This window comes from Arachis ipaensis, chromosome B5 (genome assembly GCF_059453495.1).
Source record: "Arachis ipaensis isolate K30076 ecotype BB chromosome B5, ASM5945349v1, whole genome shotgun sequence".
Classification (NCBI taxonomy): Eukaryota; Viridiplantae; Streptophyta; class Magnoliopsida; order Fabales; family Fabaceae; genus Arachis; species Arachis ipaensis.
Genome location: NC_142440.1, coordinates 51,578,694 through 51,597,661, shown reverse-complemented (window position 1 = coordinate 51,597,661; position 18,968 = coordinate 51,578,694). Strand labels below are relative to the sequence as shown.

The window sequence follows — 18,968 nt, the reverse complement described above, 5'->3', positions numbered from 1 at the left end:
TTGGGTTGAAATTCATAAACATTGATTTATTCATTATTTTAAAAACATATAAAACATGGGTTTTCTCCCATGAAGCGCTTCTTTAGTGTCACTAGCTTGATGTTTTTACCTCATCAGGGTGGTTGGTAGTGCTTAAAGTCCTCCCCTCTTGCTGTGGACTTATATCCATTGGTTGGATCAATGATCTCCACATGTTCCAGGGAAAGAACTCTGTTGATAGTGAAGACCTTGGGTAACTGAGATGGTACAGTGGGGAGATTAGGGGGAATATCTGGGAAGTAAGCTGAGACAACTCTATCCCCTGGAGAGAAGTCTTCCGTAGGGATCTTCTTGTTCTTCCATCTCCTTGGTACCTTCTTCTTTGTTTCTTTTGAGGTTGCCTTCCCCTTGGTGACCTCTTTTTTTCCAGGAGTTGTGATGCTGTCTTCACCTGCCTCTAGAGGTTTAGGTTCCTCCAACTTTTCCTTGAGCTGTGGCAATTGCTGTTTTCCTTGTTTATCTATTAAGGGGATCTCAGAATGAACTGGCTGTGCTTCAGTGCTTGTTTTCTCCTTCAGTGTCTCATTATCATTCGTGCTTAGTTCCTTGTCCTCTTGATCTGTTTCTTGTGAGAGTTTGAAAACATTGAAGCTGAGTCGTTCATCATGGATTCTCAATATTAGCTCCCCTTTCTCTACATCGATAAGTGCTCTGGCCGTAGCTAGGAATGGTCTTCCCAATATGATTGGATGAGTGTGACTCTCTTCCATGTCCAGGATGACAAAGTTTGTTGGGAGAAAGTATTTCCCAACCTTTAGCAACACATTTTCCACCACTCCTATTACTTGCTTTTGAGTTTTGTCAGCCAGTCTGATGATTACCTCTGTGGGTATTATCTCATTGATCTGCAGCCTCTTTGCCAGGGATAAGGGCAGTAAGTTGATGCTGGCCCCCAAATCACATAGTGCTCTATCGAACATAGTTTCACCTATGGCACAAGGGATGTGAAAACTCCCTGGGTCTCTTCTTTTTGTAGGCAACTTAGGTTGAATAAGGGCACTACATTCCTTGTTCATCACTATAGTCTGGCCTCCTTTGAGTGAGCTTTTGCTGAAAAGAAGTTCCTTCATATACTTTATGAATGCAGGCATTTGTTGAATTGCCTTGATGAATGGTATGTTCACATGCAGAGAAGCAAACAAGTCTAGGAACCTTGAGTATATTCTTTTTTCCACAGCACCATTGAGCAGTTGAGGGAAGGGTGCATAGAGCTTCAGCAGCTCTTGTTGTGAGATTTCTAGTTCTTGGCGATCTCTATCCTCCTCCTTTGTTGAGTTGTCTTCAGGTTGTTTGCAAAGTTTGCCTTGCTTGTTTTCAGTCTCTTGGTCACTCGCAGTGACCATTTTGCAATCTTTCCATCTTACTTTCTTTGCTTCTCCTTTGGGGTTTTTCTCCGTTTCACTTGGGAAGCTATCAGTAGGTTTGGGAATCTTCTCAGCTAAATATCCCACCTGGAATTCCAGCTTCCTGATGGTCTCTCCCTGGTTCTTAATATTGGCTTGCACTTCCTCTTTGAACACCTTATTTTCTTGAATCTCTTGGCATATTCCTTCAAGTAAGGCTTCAATCTTAGAGAGCTTGTCATCAATTGATGAGTGATTCGGAGCAGATGTGCTGTTTTGGTTTTGATAGGTGTGTGGAAAAGTGTTGTTGTGGGGGTGTTGAGATGTCCTCTGTGTGAATTGCTGGTGAGCTGCATTGTTGTTGGAGTTGTAGCGTCTCTGATCTTGGTTTTGATCTTGCTCACTTCCCCACCCAAAGTTTGGATGGTTTTTCCATCCAGGGTTGTAGGTCTTAGAGTATGGATCATAGATTTTCCTTGGTGAATTCCCAATGTAGTTGGCTTGCTCCTGACTCCCCTCTGCTTTTTCATTCACTCCTTCTTGGGTTGTTGATGAAGTGGAGATTGCTGCTACTTGGTTCATCTCCATCTTCTTGGTGAGGTCAGCCAGCTGCTGGGTAATGAGCTTGTTTTGGGCCAACAGAGCATCTACATTGTTTAGCTCCATTACTCCTCTTGTGTTCCCTCTTTCGGAAGCATAGAAGTAGTCGTTCTCTGTTACTGTTTCAATAACATCTATGGCTTCCTCAATAGTCTTCTTCTTGTTCAAAGATCCTCCGGATGAATGGTCTACGGCCTTCTTTGACTCATAAGAGAGTCCTTCATAGAAAATGTGCAGCTGCACCCATTCGTTGAACATGTCAGGTGGATACCTCCTTGTTAAGTCCTTGAACCTCTCCCATGCTTCATATAGAGTCTCACCATCTTGTTGCCTGAAAGTTTGGACCTCAACTCTCAGCCTATTGATTCGTTGAGGAGGGTAAAATCTTGCTAAGAATTTGTTTACCACGTCTTCCCAAGTTGTCAAGCTTTCCCTTGGGAAAGATTCCAGCCACTTGGCTGCTTTGTCCCTAAGTGAGAATGGAAATAGGAGCAGTCTATAGGCGTCAGGGTGAACACCATTAGACTTCACTGTGTCACATATTCTCAGGAAGGTGGTTAAATGTTGATTGGGGTCTTCTTGAATACCTCCTCCAAACGAACAGTTGTTCTGAACAAGGGTAATGAGCTGTGGTTTAAGTTCAAAGTTGTTGGCATGGATTGTTGGCTTTTGGATGCTACTTCCATAATTGCCTGGGTTTGGATTGATGTAAGAGCCCAAAACTCTTCTATTCTCCCCAGCATGATTTGCTCTACCTCCTCCCCCATGGTTGTGATCTTCTTCTTCATGATGGTTTTCCATGTTGTCTTCCATGTTTGTTTCAAAGAATTCCTCTTCTTCCTCAGCACCAACCACTTTCTTTCCTCTTGCCTCCCTCCTTAATCTAAGGAAGGTCCTCTCAGGTTCAGAATCGAAGGAAGTTGAAGCCCCGCTTCTTCTCCCTGTCATACAACCATCAAGTGCAAGCAATAAAAGATAGGTGCAGAAAGTATTTGTGTCAGAATTACTGTTAGTTGTGGGTGATGCAATATATCAAACAGTTAGTGGGTTAGCAAACAGAATTAAAAATAACAAAGAAAAAAACAAAAGAGTAGAGGGGGAAGGGAAGAAGTTTAACTAAAACAAAAAGTAAATCACTCAAACAGAAAATGAAATTCACAAAATAAAAATGCTCAATCTAGTGATCTTCCAATTTAATTATTGTTGATGTAGAATCAATCCCCGGTAGCGGCGCCATAAACTTGATGCGGGTGGAAACTTGTCTCTCAACAAATCTCCCTTCGGCAAGTGTACCGAATTTGTCGTCAAGTAAAAACTCACAATAGAGTGAGGTTGAATCCCACAGGGATTGATTGATCAAGCAACTTTAATTAGAAGAATGTTCTAAATGAGGGAATCCAGAATTTGGGTTGAGAGTTGTAGAAAATAAAATGGCGGGAATGTAAATAACAGAAAAGTAAATGCTAGAATTAAAGGACTGGAAGTAAGGTAGTGTTTGGTTGATGTTCATGTCTCAATGAGACATGGACACGGTGACACATGTCTGCTGTTTGGTTTGTTGAGACACAAATTTTTGATGGACACGGGAGGACACAGATGGACACGGAGACACTAAATTTGTGTACCTCCAATTTGATGAGACACTGAGACACAACTTGTGAGACACTAATTTTTTACTCTTTTACCCTTATTCAATTTTTAAATTTTTAAAATTTATCCTCTTATCTCTTCAAATATTTTTTTTTACTTCCTCTTTTAGATTTTACAACCAAATTTGTTCTCCCATTTTTTTCAAAATAATTTATACATTTAACTTTTTATTTATTTAAATTTTAATTAATCTTTGATAAATTTTAGGCTTTGGTTTTCTATTTTTTTTTCAAAAAAGACTGGATATTTAATATTTGAATGATAATTTGAGATGATATTAGAAGGAAAAAAATACGAAAAGAAATAAAAATTTAATTGTAATGACATATGTAGCGTTTGAGGTGATGGGTGTCTAGTGGTGTTGATAAAATTGTGGTTAAATGAAGGGTAATTCAGTCTTTTTCAAATATTTGTGTCTTGTTCATTATTTTTACCAAACACAATACATAGACACAAATATTTTATGTCTATGTCTTTAATGTCTGTATTTTTGTGTCTATGTCTCATCCTATACATCAACCAAATGGAACCTAAATGACTGAAAATAAATTGCAGAATTGTAAATGGGAATGGGGGATTTGCTCATAAAAGTAAATGGCAGAAATTAAAGAGAATGGGTAAGATCAGAGATGGGGAGTTCATTGGGCTTAGGAGATGTTGCAATTCTTCGGATCAAGTTCATTTTCATCTCTTCCTTAATCAATGCACTAATTGATCTCCTGGCAACCTTAATTGATTGAATTACAATTTCTTGCAATTCAATCTCTCAAGTCTTGATCAATAGCCAATTCCTTGGTCAATTGCTCATGAGAAGAGATGAAGTATGGTCACTGATTATACCACATGTATTTCCCAAATCAAGTATTGAGAGGGTTATAGTCACATACCCATCCAAACCCAATTTGGTCCAACATGAGAAAGCATTTCTAGCTTGATCTCTTCATTCCTCTTTCAAGGTTCAAAAGAGATCCAAGTTTGAATAGCTTCTTTTCCAAGATAACTACTCAATGGGATGAAGATCGAAAGCTTTCAAGTAAAATCAAGAGAAAAGATAGAAGAAGAATAATGAAAATTAGTATTGATCCATCAAATTACAACAGAGCTCCCTAACCCAATGAAAGGGGTTTGATTGTTCATAGCTCTTGAAAATGAAAACAAAGATGGAGAATACATCATAAAACTAGAAAATGCAGAGAAGGTAGAATACAGAGAGTAGTTCTCTTTTTCCAGCATCCAGAACTTCTTTAACAATTCAAAGCTACTCCTATATATACTACTCTTCTCAGCTTCTAGTTTGCTCTTCAAGTCTTGGGCCTTTGGATCTTGAGTTTGAAGCAGTTCTTTTCTTCATTTGGGCTTGGCTTTACTTGCAGAGAGAAAGTGCTAAGTGGGCAGAGACTTTAGCTCAGGGCGTTAGGGGTGTTAACATTTAGTGAAAGTATAAGTTCGAGAACGTTAGTGACACTTAACATTTTCACTAACATTCCAATGTACCCCTTTGCCTCACGTTAGAGCCCACGTTAACTAGGTTGGCTTCTAACGTGGCCTTGCCAACCTTCGAGAACGTTAGTGACACTCAATATTGTCACTAACGTTCCAATGTGCCCCTAGATCTCACGTTAGAGTCCACGTTAACTAGGTTAACGTGGCTTCTAACGTGGCCATTCTTAGCCATCCCAACGTTAGTGACAATGTTGAGTGTCACTAACGTTGGCTCATCATTCATTCCTCATCGTTAGCTTCCACGTTAACTAAGTTAACGTGGAAGTTAACGTGGCTCCTCGAGGGGTTGTGTGGTTGCTTACAACGTTAGTGACAATGTTGAGTGTCACTAACGTTGTCGACAACTCTCACTTCTTACGTTAACTCCCACGTTAACCAGGTTAGCGTGGGAGTTAACGTGGTGTGCTGCATCTTTAGGCCAACGTTAGTGACAATGTTGAATGTCACTAACGTTGGCTTCTCTTCCCCCTTTAACGTTAGAGGCCACGTTAACTAGGTTAACGTGGGCTCTAACGTGGCCACTCATGAGTGTTTGCCAACGTTAGTGACAATGTTAAGTGTCACTAACGTTGGCTCAACTTCCCTTCTCCACGTTAGAGTGCACGTTAACTTAGTTAACATGACTCTTAACGTGGGCAATGATGGCTTTGAGAGTGTTATTGGCAATCACTTTTCTCATTAACCTTGCAAGTTACCTCCCTTTCCTTGCTTCCTTTGTCCTGAAATCAAGCAAATAAAGTGCATCAAAGCTCTAATCCAAGTTATGAGTCATGCATCATCCAATTTGTCATTAAATTCATGCATAATTCTCATGAAATCATATAAAATTCACAATGTTTGCTTGAATCAAGATGTAAGTGAAATTCTACCCAAAACTTGCTTATTTCCTAAGAAAATGCATGAAACTATCCTAAAACAGTAAAGAAAAGGTCAGTGAAACTGGCCGAAATGCCCTGGCATCACAACACCAAACTTAAAGCTTGCTTGTCCCTAAGCAAGTACTGAAACATGAGAATGATGAATGAAATGAAATGAGGAATGAATCATTATTGTGGAAGTCATGTCCTTGGTTTTATGGGGTTTCATGCATAGCAACTTAGGTTCATTCCTTTACTGGCTTTCAGACCTTTATCATGCCCTGGAATACTCACTTGATTGCACCCTTTGAGACTTTTATTTATTGACCCCTTTGTCTTTTCAAGGTTCATTGCATCCTTAGGCTAAGTGTTCTGTGAGGGGGCGACTCTTTAAAATAAGCTTTCAGCCAACACTCCCGAACCAGTTGGTTCAAGGTGCTAGGTGTTGAAACACCCCTAAGGACTTACTCCCTCAAGTCTCTCTCCCCCATACATGCACACCACAGGCACATGGTTTGTTATTTTCTTTCCTTGAGGCCTTGGTGTCCAGCACCTCTTTGGGTTACTAAATGTTCTGTAGCAAGGTTGCTCTTGATAGTGGATTTTCAGTTGATAATCCCGGGTTAGTTAACCCAAGTTACCAAGTGATGAAGCACTCCTAAGAACTTATTCATTCAAGCAGATCCTTGGTACAAGTGCAGCACAGACACATCCCTCAAGATTCAAGTCCTTGGTGCCTAGCTTTGTTTCTTATTACTTTTCTTTCTTTTTCAACTCTTATTGTTTTTTTCCTTTTTCTTATTAGGATCTTGTTATTTAGCTAGTCTCATGGGGTGTGTTTCAAGCATATGACTTCAGGACAGATAGTTGCCTTCCTACCTTGTTGGTGAACCAACTTAGCTAATCTATTACCACACCACAAACTTAGGAACTTACTCCACAATATGAACCTCACTCTGGTCTTTCATAGCATACATTCTCTTTTTATTTGATTCAAATGGATAAGCATACAAGTAAGCAAGGTGAAGATGCAGCAGTGACATTAGACTAGCAAGCATAGACCTAAGCAATGACAACTTAAAGGCAGAACTTAAAATCCTAAACAACCATGGAAACATGTTCTATTTCATACATGATTTTCCTTATTTAAAGCTTTGAAAAAGATGGAAAAAAGAGGGAACTCCACCACCTTTTACTCATGGGGGTGCTCATGCTGTCCCTCTTGTTTGTCCCCTTTGTGTTTTTCTTGAGTGCTTGAACTCCCACTTCCCTTGTCTTTTCCAATCAACTTTTTCCAGAAGCCAGCATCTTCCATCTTTTTTTTTAATGTGTCCTTCTGCTGTTTTACCTTCCTTTCTTCTTGTTCTGTTAGCTCTTTTTGGACTTCATCATACCTAGGGATTGTAGAGTGTAGATTATGCATATGACCAGACATATAGTTCAACTTGGCTTGAGTGTTTATGTTAAACTCCTCCCTATGTAGTTGCCGTCCTTCATTCAGTACGCTGAAATCATTGAATGCCTTCGTCTGAGCTAGCTGTCATTGGTTGAGTTCTTGAAGGCGTTTGTCTTGACGCTCTTGCCTTTCAGTCACTTAATTGATGGCTTGAGTGAGCTGGGGGTAATGTTCCATTTGCTGCTTTTGCCACTCCCCTTGTTGATTCATCCAATTAGAAAGCAATTCTTCTTGATGATCCATCCTTTGGGCTTGAATGTGTAGTTGTTGTTCTTGTCCCTCCATATAACTCCTTGCTAGCTCCTCAATGGCTCTGTGAATGTGATTCAAGTTGATGTTGGTTGGATCATAGTACTCTTCTTGCTGGTATTCTTCTTGATGAGATTTTTCTCGGTGAGGTCCCTCTTGTGCTATTCTTTTTCCTATTTGAGACCTTCTTTGTTGTTGGGCAGGTGCCACATAAGTTATTCGCTATAGCGTGACTGACCTTCCAGGGTTCACCCAACTTGGATTGCTGTCCTCGAAGACTACCTTGGCTTTCGTACACAGTCTAAGGATGGTGCTGGGGTACCAAAGTCTAGCACCTGGATCATTCTTCTCGACTGACTCTTGAATCCCCTCAGCTATAATCTCGTGCACATTGATGCCTCCACCCTTTATTAAGCAATGTACCATAGTAGCTCGAGTAGTGTTAACCTCCGAATTGTTCACGGCTGGGAGGATAGATCTCCTCACGAGCCCAAACCATCCCTTCGCTTCCGGGATGAGGTCTCCTCTCCTGATGAACCGGGGTCTCCTATCCGAATACCTTTCCCAGTCAGATCCTATAACACACATATCGTTCACAATTTCTTCAAGTTCATCATTGTCGGGGCCATTACTTATTCTTACATGATAGCTGGGCTCATCAAAATGTGACGATTTCAGCTGAAGAGTCCTTGTTATGGGATTGGGGTTAAAGTCCACCTCTGTTTCTCTCACATAACTTTTGAAGGTGGGGGCCTTGGTTTTGTCTTCTCTGACCACATTTGCATAGAACTCTTTGATGAGGTTTGCATTTATCCTTGCTTCTGGGTTCGTGAGCCTTTGCCAGCCCCTTTGTTCAATCTTCTCTCGAATCTGTGGGCACTCATCCTCGTTAAACTGGAATATTAACTCAGGCAATATCTTTTTGAGCTTTATCCATTCGAATTCGAGTTCATGGAATGTAGTCTTGAATTTCCCTTCATCGAAAGGGATACTCTCCACCGGTTCCTTCCTCTTTTGCCTCTTGGAGCTCGATGACGCCATGAGTGATTGTTGATATGTGAAGGTGTAAGGGGTGTGGATAATTAGCTTCGGCCGGTTACGATGGGGTGTAGTGAAGGGAGTGAGTCAGAGTGTTTCTGATGGGGTAAGAAGAGTTGGGTGTTAAAAGTGGGAAGTGTAAAGGATGGAAATTGGAATGTGAAAGGGAGTACGGACTAGGAACCACTTTATATAGGGAGATGGTGAGTGAATGAAAGATGTGGATTGATGGAGTGGTTGTGTGATGAACGGATGGGGTTTAGCATGGGATGAGGACAAGGATCATCAACTTTATGAAGGGGGTTGGTTCGATTTCCAAGCGTGTCACTCTTCCAATGTTGCATGGCAACATTTCCCAATGCATCCCCCTTGAAAACACGTGTATAGTACTTCTCCTTTTGTGGTGGCCGAATCCTCCCTCTTCAATTGTCCCATCAATTCTCCTACAAATAAAGAGATGTGATTAATGAATTTGTGGAAAGTGGTGGCAAAATTTAAAAAGAAAAGAAAGAGTAACTACTTTTTAAAATTTTTTTGTTGTTAACTGACTATGTGCTATTCATTAGTACAAACCAACTGACTAATTGATTGTCCATGTATGCAACATTGGTGACACCAAACTTAGTTTGTGGCCATGTGGAGAAAAAAGAATTGTTCATGGTTCTAAGAGTGACATGATATGAATTGCATTCATGTTCTCTTAGTGTGCCTTGAACACCAAACTTGTTTTTCACTATATGTTGCATAAAAGGATTAATTCAAGTATATGTCAGAGTTGATTTGGACTTCATGAACCTTGCATTATTAACTACTTTTAAAAGCATATAAAACATGGGTTGCCTCCCATGAAGCACTTCTTTAGCGTCACTAGCTTGACGTTCTGCCCTTTGTCAGGGTGGTTGGTAATGCTTTAGATCTTCCCCTCTTGCAGTAAACCTATATCCATTAGCTTCATCAAGGATCTCTACATGCTCTAGGGAGAGAACTTTGTTGATGGTAAAAACCTTAGGTAGCTGAGATGGGATGGTGGGGAGACGAGGTGGGATATCTAGGAAGTAAGCTGAGATCACTTTATCCCCTAGAGAGAAATCCTCTGTAGGGATCTTCTTGTTCCTCCATCCCCTTGGTGCCTTCTTCTTTGTTTCTTTTGATGTTGCCCTACTCTTTGTGGCCTTTTATTTTAAGGAAATGTTGTTGCTGGTCTCATATGACTCTGGTGGTTTAGGTTCCTCCTGATTTTCCTTGAGCTGTGACAGCTGCTGATTATCTTGTTCATCAACCAAAGGGATTCCCTGTGATTCAATGTTTGTTTCTTCCACCAGTGCTTTGTCGTGCTCTTTCCTTGGTTCCTTGCTTTCCTGATCTGCTTCTTATGAGGGTTTGAAGACATTGAATACGAGTTGTTCGTCATGTATCCTCAATATTAGCTCTCCTCGATCCACATCTATGAGCGCTCTGGCTGTAGCTAGGAATGGTCTTCCCAATATGATTGGGTGAAGGTGACTCTCTTCCATTTCCAATATGACAAAGTCTGTAGGAAGGAAGTAGTTCCCTACCTTTACCAACACGTTTTCAACCACTCCTACTACTCGTTTTAGAGTTTTGTCAGCTAGCCTCATGACTACGTCTGTGGGAATTAGCTCATTGATCTGCAGCTTCTTCATAAGGGATAAGGGCATTAAGTTGATGCTTGCTCCTAGGTCACAGAGTCCTTTGTCAAACATTGTTTCTCCTATGGCACAGGGGATGTGAAAACTCCCTGGGTCCTTCCTTTTTGTAGGCATCTCTGGTTGAATGAGAGCACTGCACTCCTTATTCATCACTATTATTTGCCCTCCTTTGAGTGAGCTTTTCCTGGTCAGCAGCTCCTTCATATACTTAATGTATGAGGGCATTTGTTGGAGGGCCTTGATGAATGGTATGTTTACATGGAGAGATACAAACATGTTAAGAAACCTTGAGTATATTATCTTTTCTACACCACCCTTGAGTTTTTGGGGAAAGGGTGCATAGAGTCTCAGCAGCTCCTTCTGTGAAATTTTGGTTTCTTGGTGATCCTCTTCCTGTTTCTCTGCTGATGTATCTCCAGGTTGTTCTAATGATTTGTTCGGCTCCTCCTCAGTCCCCTTATCACTTATAGTGACCATCTTGCAATCTTCCCATCTGACCTTCTTTGCTTCACCTCTCGGGTTCTTCTCTGTGTCACTTGGGAAGCTATCAGTAGGTTTGGAAATCTTTTTAGAGAGGTATCCCACTTGAAATTCCAGCCTCTGAATGGTGTCTCCCTGGTTTTTGAGATTAGCTCGCACATCCTCTTTGAACACCTTGTTATCTTGAATCTCTTTGCATATGCCTTCAAGTAGAGTCTCAATCCTTGATAGTCTTTCTTTCGATGATGGTGAGTTGAGATTGGAGGGATGAGAAGGGCCATTTTGGCTTTGGTATGGATGTTGAGGTGTGTTGTTAAGTGGGTACTGATATGATCTTTGTGTGGAATGTTGCTGGGCTGCATTGTTGTTGGGGTTGTGGCGTCTCTGATCTTGGCCTTGGTCTTATTGATTTCCCCACCCAAAGTTTGGGTGGTTCCTCCAACCAGGATTGTAAGTCTTGGAGTATGGGTCATGGTTCTGCCTAGGTGGATTTCCAATGTAGTTGGCTTGTTCCTGATCACCCTCTGCTTCTTCATTCACTCTTTCTTAAGCTGCTGTTGAGGTGGTGATTACTGCTACTTGACTCCTCTCCATCTTCTTGGTAAGGTCAGCCAGCTGCTTGGTGATCATCTTATTTTGAGCTAGCAGTGCATCCACATTGTTTAGCTCTATTACTCCTCTAGTGTTGCCCCTTTCAGAAGCATAGAAGTAGTCATTCTCATCTACAGTCTCAATGACATCTATAGCTTCTTCAATGGTCTTTTTCTTATTCGGAGATCCCCCGGATGAGTGGTCTACTGCCTTCTTTGATTCATAAGAAAGAACTTCATAGAAAATGTGTAGCTGCACCCATTCATTGAACATATCTGGTGGGCACCTTCTTGTCAGATCCTTAAACCTCTCCCATGCTTCATATAGAGTCTCACCATCTTGTTGCCTGAAAGTTTGAACTTCAGCTCTCAACCTGTTGATTCTTTGAGGAGGATAGAATCTCGCCAAGAACTTGTTCACCACATCTTCCCAGGTTGTTAAACTCTCCTTCGGGAAGGATTCCAGCCATTTAGATGCCTTGTCCTTGAGTGAGAAGGGGAATAGAAGTAATCGGTAGGTGTCAGGATGAACACCATTAGACTTCACAGTGTCACATATCTTCAGGAAGGTGGTTAGATGTTGATTGGGATCTTCTTGAACACTTCGTCCGAATGAACAGTTGTTCTGAACAAGGGTGATGAGCTGTGGCTTTACTTCAAAGTTGTTGGCATGTATGGTTGGCTTTTGGATGGTACTTCCACAGTTTCCTGGGTTTGGATTGATGTAGGATCCCAGAACTCTTCTCGTTTGCCCAGCATGATGCACTGGGCCTTCTCTGCCATGGTTGTAAGCCTCTTCTTCATGATGGTTCTCCATATTCTCATCCTTGTTTGGTTCAAAATACTCCTCTTCTTCCTCCGTACCAACTACTCTCTTTCCTCTTGCTTTCCTCCTTAATCTAAGGAAGGTTCTCTCAGGTTCAAAATCAAAGGAAGTTGAAGTCCCACTTCTTCTACCTGTCATACAACCAACAAGGCAAAATCAAGAAGGGGGTAGATGCAGAGAGTATTCTTGTTAGAAATACTGTTAGTGTGAGTGATGCAATATATCAAACAGTTAGTGGGTCAGTGAACTAAATAGTAAAAAAAAATTCACAGATAACACCACAAACGGGTAAAGGGTAAAGCGAAGAAAATAACTAAAACTAAAAGTAAATAACTCAAATGAAATTAAATCAAACAAAAGAAAGAAAAATGCTCAATCTAGTTATCCACCAATTTAATCATTGTTGATACAAAATCAATCGCCGGCAACGGCGCCAAAAACTTGATGCACGGAAACTTGTCTCTCAATAATTTCCCTCGGCAAGTATACCGAATTGTCGTCAAGTAAAAACTCACAATAGAGTGAGGTCAAATCCCACAGGGATTGATTGGTGAATAAACTTTAATTAGAGGAATGTTCTAGTCGAGCTAAGCAGAATTTGATGTGAGAGTTGCAAGAAATTAAATGGTGAAAAGTAAATACCAGAAAATGTAAATGCTGGGAATAAAGAGCTGAATATAAATGACGGAAAGTAAATTACAGAATATTAAATGGGGAATGGGCAATTTAGCATGAAAATAAATTACAGAAATTAAAGAGAATGGGTAAGATCAGAAATGGGGGATTCATTGGTCTTAGGAGATGTTGCATTCTCCGGATCATGTTCATTTTCATCTCTTCCTCAATCAATGCATTCATTGATCTCCTTAGCAATCTTAAGTGATTGAACTCCAATTCCTTGGTAATTCAATCTCTCAAATCTTGATCAATAGCCAATTTCTTGGTCCAATTGCTCATGAAAAGAGATGAAGTATGGTCACTGATTATACCACATGTATTTCCAAATCAAAGTGTTGGTAGGATTATATGTCACTATATCCATCCAGACCCTAATTTGGTCCAACATGAGAAAGCATTTCTAGCATGATCTCTTCATTCCTCTTCTAAGGTTCTGAAGAGATCCAAGTATGAATAGCTTCTATTCCAAGATAACTACCCAATTGGATGAAGATTGAAAGCTTTCTAGTAAAATCAAGAGAAAAAAAAAAGAAGAATAATGAAAACTATTATTGATCCATCAAATTACAACAGAGCTCCCTAACCCAATGAAAGGGGTTTAGTTGTTCATGGCTCTGGGAATGGAAAACAAAGATGGAGAGTGCATTCTGAAAGTAAAACTAGAAGTTGCAGAGAAAGTAAAATTATACATAGAGTAGTTTTCCCAATCCAAAAGTTCTTCTCTAGTTCAAAACTACTCCTATTTATACTACTATTCTCATCTTCTAGTTGGCTCTTCAAGTCTTGGATATGGGCCTTTTGATCTTGAGTTGAAGCAGTTATCATCTTTAGTGGGCTCAGCTTCACTTGCATAGAAAGTCTGCAGTAGGCATGAACTTTAGCTTAGGGCGTTAGTGGTGTTAATGTTAAGTGAAAATGTGGGGTCGAGAACGTTAGTGACAATCACCTTTTTTACTAATGTTCCTAACCCAAAATGGTCCACGTTAACTTCAACGTTAGTGGCACTAACGTGACCACTAACGTTGCCTCTTGGCCCTTCGCAAACGTTACTGGGGTTTACCTTTCCCAATAACGTTGAGAGTACCCCTTTCTCCCTACGTTAGAGTTCACGTTAGTATAGTTAACGTGACCTTTAACATAGGCTTGCCAAATCTTCAAGAGCGTTAGTGACACCTACCTTTTTCACTAACGCTCCAAAACGCCCCTTTGCCACGTTAGTGCCTAACGTTAATTACATTAACGTGACCACTAACGTGGTGTTGATTGCCATCTCCAACGTTAGTGACAAAGGTGAGTGTCACTAACATTGGCTCATCATCTCTTTCCTCCACATTAGCTTCCATGTTAATGTAATTAACGTGGCAACTAACGTGGCTCATAGTGGCTTAGTCCAACGTTAGTGATAAAGGTGAGTGTCACTAACGTTGGCGATTCCTTGCTCATTCCACGTTAAAGTTCACGTTAACTAAGTTATCGTGGCTCTTAACGTAGCTAATATGGGCTTAGTCCAACATTAGTGACAAAGGTGAGTGTCACTAACGTTGGCATTATCTTTCTCTTCCACGTTAGAGTTCACGTTAACTGAGTTAACGTGACTCTTAACGTGGCCAATTGCCCTTTTTGGAGTGTTAGTGGCACTCACTTTTACCACTAATGCTTGGAGCTTCCTTTTTTTCCACGTTAACTACCACGTTACATTAACGTGGTATTTAACGTGGGTTATGATGGCTTCGAACACGTTATTGGTAATCATTTTTCTCATTAACGTTGCAAGCTAGCTCCCATTCCACGTTAGTGGTCATGTTAGTTAGACTAACGTGGCTACTAACGTGGCTTTTCCTTGCCTCCTTTGTCCTGAAATCAAGCAAATAAAGGGCATCAAAGCTCTAATCCAAGTTATGAGTCATGCATCATCCAATTTGTCATCAAATTCATGCATAATTCTCATGAAATCATATAAAATTCACAATGTTTGCTTGAATCAAGATATAAGTGAAATTCTACCCAAAACTTCCTTATTTCCTAAGAAAATGCATGAAACTACCCTAAAACAGTAAAGAAAAGGTCAGTGAAACTGGCCGAAATGCCCTGGCATCACCATTCAGCTGGTGGATTACACATGAGAAAGACTATTGAAGAGGCTCAAGAGCTTATCGATATAGTTGCTAGAAATTAGCATCTGTACATAAGTAATGAGTCCTCCATGAAAGAAGAAGCCAAGGCAGTATCAACTGACTTTAGTCCTCAGGAACAAGTTGCTGAACTCAATCAGCAACTATCTTCTATAACAAGGCAGTTAGCAGAAGTTAAGGAGATGCTACAAGAAACCAAAAATTCTAACAAGGATATGGAATCACAATTGAATCAGACAAAACAGCAGTTATCAAAACAGATAACATAGGAGTGCCAAGCAGTTCAATTATGAAGTGGAAAAAGATTACATACCTCAACTTAAAGCAGCAGAAAGCCAAGAAAAGAACAACTGATAGAGGATGAGCAACCTGCTACCCAAAATCCCTCTGAGGACAGTAAGAGCCCAGAGAGGAATAAGTCTGGCGTTCAAATGCCAGAAAAGGGTGAAAAACTGGCGTTAAACGCCCAATCCATGTTCAGTTCTGGCCTTCAAACGCCAGTGAGGGATCAGACACCTGCAAGTGCTGATAATAACTCCCTCAAGAAGGCTTCTCAACCTGCCTCTGTAAGAAATAAACCTACAGTAACTAAGGTTGAAGAATATAAAGCCAAAATGCCTTATCCTCAAAAACTCCGCCAATGGGAATAGGATAAACAATTTGCCCGCTTTGCAGACTATCTCAGGACTCTTGAAATAAAGATTCCGTTTGCAGAGACACTTGAGCAAATACCCTCTTATGCTAAGTTCATGAAAGAGATTTTAGGTCATAAGAAGGATTGGAGAGAAACAGAAAAAGTTTTTCTCACTGAAGAATGTAGTGCAGTCATTCTAACAAGCTCACCAGAAAAGCTTAAGGATCCCGGAAGCTTTATGATACCATGCACATTAGAGGGTGCTTGTACCAAGACAACTCTATGTGATCTTGGGGCAAGCATCAACCTAATCCCTACATCCACTATTAGAAAGCTTGGCTTGACTGAAGAGGTAAAACCAACCCAGATCTGTCTTCAACTTGTTGATGGCTCCATTAAATACCCATCAGGCATAATTGAGGACATGATTGTCAAGGTTGGGCCATTTGCCTTCCCTACTGACTTTGTAGTAATGGAAATGGAGGAGCACAAGAGTGCAACTCTCATTCTAGGAAGACCATTCCTAGCAACTGGATGAACCCTCATTGATGTCCAAAAAGGGGAGATAACCCTGAGAGTAAATGAGGATGAGTTTAAGTTGAATGTTGTCAAAGCTATGCAACATCCAGACACATCAGAAGACTGCCTGAGCGTTGATATTATTGACTCCCTGGTGGAAGAGGTCAATATGACTGAGAGTCTCGAATCAGAGCTAGAGGACATTTTTAAAGATGTTCAGCCTGATCTGGAGGAACCAGAGGAAATAAACGAACCTCTGAAAACTCCTCAGGAAGAGGAGAAACCTCCTAAATCCGAGCTCAAACCACTACCACCATCCCTGAAATATGCATTTCTGGAAGAAGGTGACACTTTTTCTGTAATCATAAGCTCTGCTTTAGAGCCACAGGAAGAGAAAGCACTAATTCAAGTGCTAAGGACACACAAGACAGCTCTTGGGTGGTCCATAAGTGATCTTAAGGGCATTAGCCCAGCCAGATGCATGCACAAGATCCTATTGGAGGATGATGCTAAGCCAGTGGTTCAACTACAGAGGCGGCTAAATCCTGCCATGAAGGAGGTGGTGCAGAAAGAGGTCACTAAGTTACTAGAGGCTAGGATTATTTATCCTATTTCTGATAGCCCCTGGGTGAGCCGTGTCCATGTTGTTCCTAAGAAGGGAGGTATGACAATGGTTCATAATGAAAAAAATGAACTGATTCCTACAAGAACAGTTACAGGGTGGTGTATGTGTATTGACTATAGAAGGCTTAATACAGCCACCAGGAAGGATCACTTCCCTTTACCATTCATAGACCAGATGCTAGAAAGACTAGCAGGTCATGAATACTACTGCTTTTTGGATGGCTATTCAGGTTACAACCAAATTGTAGTAGATCCTCAGGACGAAGAGAAAACATCATTCACATGTCCATCTGGAGTATTTGCATACAGAAGAATGCCTTTTGGTCTGTGCAATGCACTTACAACCTTTCAGAGGTGCATGCTCTCTATCTTCTCTGATATGGTAGAAAAATTTCGGGAAGTCTTCGTGGATGACTTCTCAGTTTTTGGAGACTCATTTAGCTCTTGTCTCAACCATCTAGCACTTCTTCTAAAAAGATGCCAAGAGACTAACCTGGTTTTAAATTGGGAAAAATGTCACTTTATGGTGACTGAAGGAATTGTCCTTGGGCATAAAATTTCAAACAAGGGAATAGAGGTGGATCAAGCTAAGGTAGAGGTAATTGAAAAATTACCACCACCCACCAATGTTAAGGCAATCAGAAGCTTTCTGGGGCATGCAAGATTCTATAGGAGGTTTATAAAGGATTTTTCAAAAATTGCAAAACCTCTAAGTAATCTGCTAACTGTTGACATGTGATTTGTGTTTGACACAGAGTGTCTGTAGGCATTTGAAACTCTGAAAGCTAAGCTGGTCACAGCACCAATTGTTTCTGCACCAGATTGGACATTACCATTCGAACTAATGTGTAATGCCAGTGACCATGCCATTGATGCAGTATTGGGACAGAGGCATAACAAGCTTCTGCATGTCATTTATTATGCTAGCCGTGTTTTAAATGATGCACAGAAAAATTACTCAACCACAGAAAAAGAGCTGCTTGCAGTGGTTTATGCCATTGACAAGTTTAGATCATACTTAGTAGGATCAAAAGTGATTGTGTACACTGACCATGCTACTCTTAAATATCTACTCACAAAGCAGGATTCAAAGCCCAGGCTCATAAGATGGGTGTTGCTTTTGCAAGTGTTTGATATAGAAATAAGAGACAGAGAATCAAGTAGCTGATCACCTGTCCCGGATAGAACCAATAGCAGGAGCATCCCTCCCTCCTATTAAGATCTCTGAAACCTTTCTGGATGAGCAATTGTTTGCTATTCAGGAAGCTCCGTGGTTTTCAGACATTGCAAACTATAAGACTCAAGGTTCTTCTTCTGTAACCATGGAGAGAAAGCATGAAAAGCTTCTCTCAATACAGAGTCAAACAAAACCCCCAAATTCAAACTCTAAGCTTGGTGTTGGGAGGCCACAACCAAACTCTAAGTTTGGTGTTGAGAGGCCCCAACCCTGCTTTGATTATCTATGAAGCTTCATGAGAGCTCACTGTCAAGCTATTGACATTAAAGAAGCGCTTCTTGTGAGGCAACCCAATGTTATTTAATTATATCTATTTATTTTCCATTGCGATTTTATGTTTTTTTTAGGTTGATGATCATGTGAAGTCACAAAAACAACTGAAAAATCAAAAACAGAATGAAAAATAGCATTAAAAATAGCTCACCATGAAGGAAGAGCTTACTGGCGTTTAAACGCCAGTAAGAAGCATCAAACTGGCGTTGAACGCCAGAAAGAAGCATCAAGCTGGCGTTAAACGCCAGAAACAGGCACCAGACTGGCGTTTAACGCCAGAACAGAGCATCAAGTTGGCATTTAACGCCAAGAAAGAGAGAAAAGCTGGCGTTTAACACCAGAAACAAGCAGCAGTCTGGCGTTAAACGCCAGGATTGCAGACTAAGGGCGTTTTTGCACGCCTCAATGGAGTAGGGATGATAAGTCCTTGACCCCTCAGGATCTGTGGACCCCACAGGATCTCCACCTGCCACACCTTTTCATACACACTTCCCCCACCCTTGGCTGAACCCACCATACACCTCCTTCTCCCCCTTTCCTCCTTCTTTTGCTTGAGGACGAGCAAACATT

The 18,968-nt window shown here is 40.8% G+C and overlaps 2 non-coding genes across 2 annotated transcripts; both read left to right on the top strand.

Moving 5' to 3' along the window:
• The first annotated feature begins 2,238 nt into the window (after positions 1 to 2,238).
• LOC148564161 (small nucleolar RNA R71) lies at positions 2,239 to 2,342 on the top strand. The gene has a single exon (XR_015885511.1). It is a non-coding gene; the product is annotated as a small nucleolar RNA R71 (small nucleolar RNA).
• Positions 2,343 to 11,744: 9,402 nt separating this feature from the next.
• LOC148564160 (small nucleolar RNA R71) lies at positions 11,745 to 11,851 on the top strand. Its single transcript, XR_015883872.1, has one exon. It is a non-coding gene; the product is annotated as a small nucleolar RNA R71 (small nucleolar RNA).
• The last annotated feature ends 7,117 nt before the right edge of the window (positions 11,852 to 18,968 follow it).